Source organism: Elephas maximus, chromosome 12 (genome assembly GCF_024166365.1).
Source record: "Elephas maximus indicus isolate mEleMax1 chromosome 12, mEleMax1 primary haplotype, whole genome shotgun sequence".
NCBI lineage: Eukaryota > Metazoa > Chordata > Mammalia > Proboscidea > Elephantidae > Elephas > Elephas maximus.
The window spans coordinates 50,185,023-50,195,486 of record NC_064830.1 but is presented as its reverse complement, the minus strand read 5'-3'; the positions used below and the strand labels follow the sequence as shown (position 1 = coordinate 50,195,486).

The 10,464-nt window shown below is 43.6% G+C and overlaps 1 pseudogene; it reads right to left on the bottom strand.

Annotated features, from left to right (window-relative positions):
* Positions 1-825: 825 nt before the first annotated feature.
* LOC126087437 (mitotic checkpoint protein BUB3-like) lies at positions 826-1,863 on the bottom strand (annotated as a pseudogene).
* Between the last annotated feature and the right edge of the window lie 8,601 nt (positions 1,864-10,464).

Genomic DNA, 10,464 nt, shown 5'->3' with positions numbered 1-10,464 from the left:
ACTCATGGTGGCCCCATGTGTGTCAGAGAAACCCTGCTCCATAGGGTTTCTTTGGCTGTAATCTTTACAGAAGCAGATTTCCAGACCTTTCTTCTGCAGCACCACTGGGTAGATTTGAACCTCCATCCTTTAGTTTAGTAGTCGAGCGTGAACTGTTCGTGCCACCCAAGACCCTTAGGTCAAGGTGCTGAGATATAAAGCTCTTTCCTTTTTTTCTGCAGTCTCCCTCTCAATTTGTCATGGTGTTTTTATTTGCTATTTAATGTCATCCTAATACCCTGTTCTATAGGGTCGCTATGAGTCGGAACCAACTCGAAGGCACCTAATAACAAAAAACAAGAATAATTAACTGTTTAAAATTATCAGCATGAGTTTCACCATTCATCTTTATATCGTGCAATGCCAGTTTTAAATTCAAATATAAAAATAAATAAGAGCATTTAATTTATATACATAATCACAAGTACATAATTTGTATTTCATAGATCATCTATGCATACATACTTAGTTGTTACGAGAATGGTGGAAATGCTGCATAGAATTCAATTATTTTTATTTCACTTTTTTTCCCTGAATCTGATTTATTAGACAGCACAGACGTAACAGGTGAGGCTATGTTAACAAAAAGAGCTCAAGCTGCTCACACACAGCTCTGGGCTTGTTGGGGGTAAAAACAATTCTTCAGATTGCTTCACAAGAACACAAAGGTCCCTGGTTCTAAACAAATTAAGTATTAAATGGTACACAGACATGTTTCTTTTAAGACAGAAAGAAGAGAAATCCACAAACTAAATATTTCCACAATGACTATAACACATCCCGTAGGCGAAAATCATGTATTTGTAGGAAGTAAACAAAACTTTCCATAGAGAAACCACTTTTACGGGATGATTAGGTGGACTTGGGTTCTGTTTCTGCATCTGTCACTTGGTGATGAAGATACCATCATCAGGATGCTGTGTCATCCATTTCATACGTATACGATGATGCCGTTGCAAGGGTAGTCCCATCGTTACTAAAGGCGACAGATGCGATGCTGGTGGGATACCTGCAGAACTGGCACAGTCACTTTTTGTTCAATGTGTCTCAAATACTTACAGATCCATCAGAACCACCTGTGGCAAGTGTACTGTGGATGTTGTAGAAGGAAGTGGCATTGACTGGGTAAATCTGCTCAATAGTATTTTCTTTTGGTGACATTTGAAGTCATACTTCTTCTGTACCTCAGGTCTTGGGTCCAAGTACTCAACAGCTACCCAGCCCTCAGTAGAGTTTAATCCATAACCCTAATTGTTTGGAAAGGCGTGTATGCAGCGGGTCTGGGACTTCAGGCTGGACTCCTGGTGCTGCTGCCCGTAGTACGTGTTCTATAAGTCCCACACCAACACTGCATCCCTCTGTGCCTACAAACAAGCTAGGGGTATATACTTTTTCAGGCTGACAGAAAGTTCTGGCATTACAAGGATCCTACAATTTAACTGTCTTGATCCCAACTTCCAGTAACCATCACATTCACTTCTGGGTAGTATTCAACACAGCTTATGGGGCATCATGGGTCCCAGCAAGATTATCTTGATTAGTATTCAAGTCATGCATTTTCAGGTGATGATCTAACCCCCCCCCCCCCCCAGGCATGAGTCAGATCGTAGAAGGCGCTCGTGTGCTGGTATTTGAGCTGCATGGAGCTGGCCGGCACATGGTGGAGGCACATGGGCTTGTCCCAGGAGGCCACCTGCAGGAACTGGGGCTGAACTACAGCGAGGAGACGCCGTCCTCAGGGGGCTGGTTCAGCTTGAAATCCTTAGAGCTGGCCATCTTGCGCTCGCCTCAGAAGCAATGCCACTTCCTTGCAGCTCTCCGTATTTCACTTTTCAACACACACACATTCCACCTTTAGCTTACTGATGAGTAAGGAAGTGAACCCCGCTTCACTGCGGTTCCCCGTCTTTGCAAACTATGGCTTCCCTCCGCGGGTTGCCCAGAGCCCGCCGCTGTTAAAACTGGGGCTTCCAACTGCGATTTGTCCTGCAGGCCACATCTTTGCGCATGCGCAAAGCACGATGTGGGCATGTGCCGATCAAGAGAATCTCGTCCTTTCTTACCTGACAAGGATGCTGAGCATCACCGGAAGAGAAAATATTCTCCAGCACACAGTTCCATCTGAGCCCCTTTGGCAAGTGAGAAGTCCCACAACTTGAACTTCCTATGGAAAGTGACTCAGCATCCAAACCTCCAAATTTGGGCATGGGATGCCTCGGGGTGTAAGGTTTCAGGTGCCAGTCTCTGCCCCTGGGGACTCAAGGACATAAAAAGTCTCTGATCCCCTCAGTGGAAGCGCTGGTCTTTCTGCCACTAGGCCCCATGTTGCTCCTTGTCTATGCAGACAATAAATTTGCTACTTTCTGTTTCCCTTGCAATTGGCATCTTTATTATTTTGATTGGTTAATAGGACAGGACAAGAACCCAAGGAATTTGGTTACAAATTCTAGTGACTCTGCTAGGGCCTGTGGGCTCTGAAACCTTGGCGGTGACTATCCGGACCCCTGATACCCCTTAAGGCATGTCATGATTTCTTTTGATTGGTTAGGAGTTTCAGGTGGCCACTGTGATCCCTGCCCCAGGATGAGATCCCCCTGGGTCCTCACCTTAGCTCAGGAACAGAATTTGGATGGGAGAGGGTTTGAGTCCCTCTGTGGAGGTCTCCTGGCCCTCAGCTTGTGGAGTGGCACTTGGCTTGAGCAGGCTGGTGCCGCCCTGGGTGGCTGCGCTGTCGCTGAATCTTTGTGTGCCCCCAGTGGGTATGTCTGGATATGTGGATCTGGCTTGTGCCTGGTGGCTGCAGCCTGGCTTGCCTCTGTCCGGGCTATGGATGGGCAGCTCCTTGCATTGGCCCTGTCGCTGCTACCAGTTGGTGCTCCCTGGGATTTTTATCCCCGTCAGGCACCAGTGTCGGCATGTACTAGGCCTCCAACCAAGCCTCAAGTTGTAGGCGAAGGAGAGCACTGGGTTTGATCTTGACTGAGGCAGGTGCAGTGGTGGGGCTCCTGGCCCCTTGTACGGGGGATTTGCCTGTTATGGGGCCACCCTCTGTGGTCTGACTCTGTCCATGGAGAATGTTGCGCAGTCTACTGCTCAAGCAGTCAAGGATCAATGGGGGAGCATTGGCTCTTTGGTGAAGGTGGTCTTGGGCCATTGTATCACTCTGGACTACTTGCTGGCTGAGCAGAGAGCTGTGTGTGCAGTGGCCAGCACCTCTTGCTATGCTTGTGTTGGCACCTCGAGAGAGGTGGAAATGGATGTTAGGAGGATTTGTAAAAAAGCTGCGTAGCTGCATGGGTTTGCTTGGGGCCCAACTTCACAGGATATCTGGAATACAGTACAGGCTGCAATCCTGAGCTTAACGTGGTTCCTTACCCTTCCTAGGACCCTTGATCATGCTCATCCTGCTGCTTATATTTAGGCCTTGTTTGTTTAACCTTTTAGTAAAGTTTGTGTCTTCCGCGCTCCAGAAGTTCCACCTGCAGGTGATGTTACAACAGGGATATCACCCCATCTCCCCTGAACCAGTTCCAGCCAGACCCCAGTTCTACACCAGTGCCCCTAGCCAGCATGAAGAAACTACAGAGAATGAGACCTCAAGCCCTAAATTCCCTTTAAGAATAAAAGGAACCTGTTAGAGGGGGGATTGAAACCCTGCTTTGCCTCAGCCCCCCCCTTCGCCCCTTCTCTACCAGGGCTCCTCCCATTTATTGCCATCTTTGCAAACCCCGGTTTATCCTAAGCCCGCCGCCCTTACAAACGGCGGCTTCTAACCGTGGTTTGTTCTGCGCACCAGGTCTTTGTGCATGCCCAAAGCAAGATCTTGGCACATGTGCAGATCAAGAGAATTGTGTCCTTACCTGACTCTGGACTTGAGTGTCACCAGAAGGGAAGATATTCTCTAGCACACAGCTCCACCCAAGCCCCTTTGGAAAGCGAGAAGTCCCACAACTTGAACTTCCTATGAAGAGAGATTCAGCATCCAGATCTCCAAATTTGGGCATGGGAGGGTTCAGGGTGTAGGGTTTCAGGCACCAATCCCTGCCCCTCTGGGGACTTGAAGACATAAAAAGTCTCCGATCAGTGTGTGGTCTTTCGGCTGTTAGATCCCACGTTTCTTCTTGTCTGTGCAGACAGTAAATTTGCCACTTTGTTTCCCTTGCAATTGGCATCCGTCTTATTTTGATCGGCTAATAGGGCAGGACAAGAGCTCGAGGAATTTGGTTACAGAAGGACTGAAAGGAAAAGAAACTGTGAATTGTTCTCTTTTTTTTTTTAGTCATTGTTTCAGTGTAAGTGTGTGTGTCTGCACAGTCAGGGGTGCTGACAGTCTTCAGAGGTCACATCAGAACTTGCTTCAAATGCAGAAAGAAGACAATGGAATTCTGAGAAACATGAACAACCAAGGAGCCCCTGTCATATTGTTTCTTACTCGTGTTATCCACTGCATCATATTAGTATGGGATTGGGATGTGCCTCTCTAGAAGGGCTGTCTGTAAATGTAAAAAGAACCACGTAAAACCTTCGACTGTCCACCTTGTATTTTCCCTTAGCTTCCATATTTAAAAAAAAAAAAAAAAAGCTCTGAAAAACTCATGGCAGACTCGCAGATGTTCAGCAGAAAAGCTGAGACCCAGAATATATGTTCCCTCCATGGCTCAGGAATTACAAGATTCTCCATGAAAAATGATGTGTTTGTTTGCCTTTGTGGTACAGTTGTTGGGGTGATGCTGGCGTATGTGTGATGATGCGTGTGGGTGGTGAGCATGTGTTTTGTCTAGGTGATGTTTAGATGAGTTTGTGGTATGTGTCCGTGTGTGTATGTGATGTGTGTGTGTGGTATTTGTGGCACATGTTTTGTGTGTCTGTGTGACTTGCATGTAGAATTTGTGTGCAATGCGAAATGAATATTAAGTTTTCTCAGCAAAGTTTTCCTCTGGGTTGCATAGCACAGATCTTTTGCTTTCCCCTGAAATGTTAGTCTGTTCTCATGTTCTCCTAAGTAAAATAAAATGCAGCTTTTTGACATTCACAAAGAAAACCCAGTGGTTTTTGTCTGAGTCAAGGGTTCCCTGGGGCTTTGTTTTTTTTTTCTTCCTCCTCCTTCCTGTAAATCCATTTTATGCGTTGGAGTTAGAAGATGACATCTTGTTACATCATGTTAGACAGCACCATAGTTTTTTCCAGCAAACCATTTCCAATCTGGCTAAGCAGACAGAATTGAACAAAGACAGACAACCCAGCAGTAAATAAAGAATCAGTTCATGGCCCTGCAGGATGGACCCAGAGGAGCCTTGTCCCCAAATCAGAGGCTGATTTGCCGTTTTAAGGCTTAACTCCTTGAATTCGGGATGGAGGAATACATTTCAGGCCCACAGTTCTTCCAGTGATACTGTGCTGTTTTTCTGTACTGGAGATGGGGATGCCTGCTGGGGAGGGGATCCCTGCTGGGAAGGAGATCCCTGATGGGGAGGGGATGCCACACACAGGGGTAGGGGATGCCACATGCCGGGGAGGGAGCCATAGGGCAAGACTGACGCTTTGCCTGAGGTCCTTTCTATACTGTGCACAGGTCAGTCCTGTCTTTGCCTTCCAGCTGCAACTGCTATTTATAGTCCAGCCTGTTTGCCATTCTGCCTGTGACTCTTGTGGTCAGCGCAAGGCTTGTGTTTAAAAAGAGCTGTTCTGCACTCAAGTTCAATTCCTCTGCTGTGCTTTCCTTTAGCAGCCTGCATTCTGAAACTCAGTGACAAGGGCTCCCCGTATCCCTTCCCCACTGTCTGGTAGGCCATGCATCAGACTGGGTGTCTAGGTTCCCTCAACTCTGCCATGTAGCTATACTTTCAGCCTGCACTGTGCTGAGGATTTGCTCTGAATTGGGAGTTGTGCTGTGTTTCTGAGGCCTTATTGTGGGTGATCTGACAGAGAGCCCCGTCTAAAACCAAAAACCCAAACCAGCTGCCCTCAAGTCGACTCTGACTCATGATGACCCCACGAGTGTCAGGGTAGAATTGTGCTCTGTGGGGCTTTCCGTGGCTGATTTTTCAGAAGCCGATTGCCAGGCCTTTCTTCCAAGGCACCTCTGGGTGAATTTGAGCCTCCAACCTTTCAGGTAGCAGCTGAGCATGTTAACAGTTTGTGCTACCCAGGGATTCTGCTCCTTCTAAACAGATCTCATCATGTTAGCCTTCAGCCTTTGTCTCACTAGGTCTATTACATAGAGAACTGAGGCACATAACCTCAGGGCCTATAAAACCAGGGACTTGTAAGAACACTGGACTCAGAGCCAGGTGATCAGGTTTGAGCCACGATCACAAGCTAGGTGACCCTGGGCCAGTCAGCAAAACCCTTGGAGTTTCCCCTAATGACACGTACAGAGAATGCCTGCCTCACTGGGATGCTGCGAGATCATGCATCTGTGAAAGTAGTCTGGAAACTTCCCTATGCTCATATTCCGTTGTTTCCGTTTCTCACACTTCTCAAAAGAATGTGACAAGAAATGAAAACAGGAAGGAATCAAAGTTCTCTGGAGATAATAGAAAAAAATGATTCCTAATTGTGATTCAATCAGCCAGCAAACAGAGATAAAAAATAATTTTTAATTAAAAATGTTCCAAATCTAAATTTGGCAGGAATTAGTATATACTGCAAATATGGTACGGGTTAATAGTTATTGAACAAGTATGATATGCCAGCCAATACAGTAGGCACCAGAGATACCAAGCAAAATAAACAGAAATAATTAAAACAGGGTGATTTTATCATAAAAATGGAAACACAGATCAATATAGCAGAAAAGAGAATCTGGAAGTCAGTCTAACTACATAAATTTAATATGTGATAAATAAGAGGGTAAGAAAAGATTTAATAAATACTGTGGGTATTTATTATGGGTTTTACTGGTTATAAATTTGGAAAATGATTTATTTAGATCAATACTTTATATCCTGAAAGAGCTCCAGCTAGGTTAGGAGTTATATATAAATAGAGAAATTATAAGGCAAAATTATCAGGAAATCAGCACAGAGCTGTTGCCGGATCAGTGAGAAAGAATTTTCTCAGTTTTGAGGCAGTAGAAGAATCACCAACATTGACAGGCAAATATACATACTTTAAGAGCTTTCAAATGATGGAAACAAAACAAAACAGTAAATCTAATATAACATGCCAATGGAAGGCTGGAGAAATATTTTTATTAATCATGGCAAGAGCATATAGTGATACTTTATAAATTACTCATTCAACAATATAAAACAAAACATTAAGATCTCAATGAGCAAATGAAAAAATAAGATGAACAAGTAATTTGCAAAAGAGACACTATAGATTGCCTGTAAACTCAAGGAAAAAAACTCTCAACTTTATAATTAAATAAATGCAGATTAAAAAAAAAAACACTGAAATATCAATTTACATTGTAAAGTCAGGAGAAGTTAGAATAAAATGTACTATCCAATGCCTGTCAGTTTGTTTTGAGCCTGGAGATTCATACATTACTGGTGGTAGAGTAAATTCTTATTACCTTTCTGGAAAGTAATATGACAGTGCATGTCAAAGCCCATAAAAGTATTCCCACCCTTTGAGCTAGATATTATTCTCCTAGGAATTTATCCTAATGAAAGAAATCAATGACAAAATAGCTATATGCTTGATGTTGTTTAAATATTTTGTATAATAACCAAAATTGATAATAAATGCTCAACGAAAGGGCACAGTGAAGAAATACGATTATTATAAACCTTTAAGAATACTACAAAGATCTTATAATAATAAATGGCTGGAATATAAAAATGTTTATGATAAAATAATACAAATATGAGATGTAATGTTGTATGCTGTTATTAGTTGCCATCAAGTCCATTCCGACTCATGGTGACCCCACGTGTGCACAGTACAACTGTTCCATAGGGTTTTCAAGGCTGTGACCTTTCGGAAGAAGATTGCCAGGCCTGTCTTCCAAGTTGCCTCTGGGTAGGTTCAAACCGCCAACCTTCTGGCTAGTAGTTAAGGGCTTAACCTTTGGTGCCACCCAGGGACTTTTTAATATTTTATAAACAAAGTAATTAAAATTACATAGAATGAGTTATGCATTTTAACAAAACCAGAAGAAAATAAGCAAATATATGAAATCGTTGAATTGGGGAGTATTAGGATTATGGCCTTCTTTTATAAAAATATTCTTTAATTTTGCTATATTGATTTTTTATTTGAAAAAATATTAAAAAAAAAAACAGAAAATCTCCATATTGATCTGAATTTAAATTCTGGGTATAGTCTGACCTTACTTCTTCCACTTTGACGTGCTGCTTGTGGACCGATTGCCCACTGCCCACTCCACCTCTACCCCAGGGCAATCCCCAAATATCTGTCGGCCTGTTGGCTCTCTGATGTAGATAACCTTGTATCACCACTGTTAGCACTGTTATTATCTACCATTGATAGGGCCCCCGACTCATGGCGACCCCATGTACAACAGGATCAGACTGTTGTGATTCACAGAGTTTTTCAGAAGTACTTCACTAGGCCTTTCTTCCTAGCCTTAGTCTGGAAGCTTCGCTGGAACTTATTCAGCACCATAGCAACATGCAAGCCTCCTCTGACAGACAAGTGGTGGCTGTACATGAGGTACATTGCCCAGGAATCGAATCCAGGTCTCCCACATGAAAAATGAGAATTCAATCACTGAAACTCCAATGCCCTCTGTGTCACCATTACCCAGTCAGAAAACAAGGAAAGAAATGTTTTCTTTCAATCAAAATGGCTCCAAGCTTCCTAGACTTTGCCTTTTCATTCTATAACAGAGTACCTACAGTACAGCTCATGCATCCAGCCCTTTTAATGTGCTCAGCTGTTGCACTACTGTGAGAGGAAAGCTCAGACTAGCTGTCTGCAAGTCTACCACCTCAGCATATGCAATTAGTTTAGAACAGGTAGAAAGAGAATCCCAGAGGGAATTAAGTGCTTTTTCTCTTTCTCTCCGCTTGTATTTTCTACTTCCTTTCTTAGGGCTAACTCTTGAGCTGCTGTTCGTTTCTGTAGTCTGACCCTACTTTCATTTGCAGTTCAGTCCAGCAGTCTTTTAGTGCCATACAGTATGCCAATCCCAGGGCTGACAAAGATGAATAAGACATGGCCCCTGACCTCAAAGAGCTTCTATTCAGTGGGGAAATAGACATTAAAGCAAAAATATTCCCTATGCAAATATATTAATGTTGAACAAATGTTGCAAGTCTAATATTGGGCAATGCACTCTGGGAAACATAAAGAGGATGCTAGGCCCAATCTGGAAATTGAGATATGGCACAAGATGGGGTTGGCTAGGCTAAGAAGGGTGAGGTGGGATAGGGTCAGATGGAGTGGGGTGGGGTGGGTGGAGGATGCTTGAGGTGGAGGGAAACGCATGAGCCAAGCCCAGGGTGAACAACAGCAGAATGATGCATTCAAGAACTTACTTTCAGCTCTCTGGTTATTTTTAAAAAGCAAACTATTTTAGTGCCTGAGACCTGGGTCCACTCCTTTTAATCATCCATGTATGCTAGAGAAGGCCCTATCTCAAACAGCATACTTACCTTGCTCCTCCGTCCCCGATTCTTGGTCCAGTTTTTCATTCCTGTTCTCCTCCTTGGTCCTTCTGTCATTGCTCTCTACTTCTCTTTTCTTCCCAAGTGTGCTTGCCCTTCATACATTTGTGTGTCTTATCCCACATTACATTTCTTACATAGCTCCACCAATTCAAAGCCCCCCAGTTTATCCATCAGACTAAGGGGGGACAAGGATGGGAGGGGATTTCCTAAGAGGTCACTCCCATTGTCAGTGCTGAGCAACCACCAGCAGACACCACCTATCACCTCCTGGTTTTGCTTAACATACGTGATTTTAACCAGGTGTCCTCATTTCTGGAGGCCTGGAAGCTCTCCTTCTCCTATCTGGCCATGTGCTCTGCTTACCAATCAACAATCCATGAAATCTATCTTCTCACTATCTTTGGTTTATACTAGCAGTTTAAAAGTCCGAGCAATTTCTATTTGTGAAAATGTGCAAACTTTGGTGTTGTTATCTCTTCCTGGAATGGATTCTGAGGTATGTAGGGAGAAGTCAGATTGATGCAATGGCTAAATTAAAACAAAAAAAGCCTTGATAATATCAAGTTTTCATACCTTAGGAGTGAACCAGTGACCTTACTTCAAGTGATGAATTCAAGAAAGTAACAGTGTAAAAACTGAATGTGGAATTCATTTTTGACAAGGAAGCCAAGACATACAATGGGGAGAGAATAGTATTTTCAACAAATAGTGTTGGCACAACTGGATATCCACATGCAAAAGAATGAAGTTGGACCCATACCTCAGATCATACACAAACTATGTACAAAAATTAACTCAAAGTGGTGAAAAGACATAAATGTAAGCGCTAAAACTAGAAAAC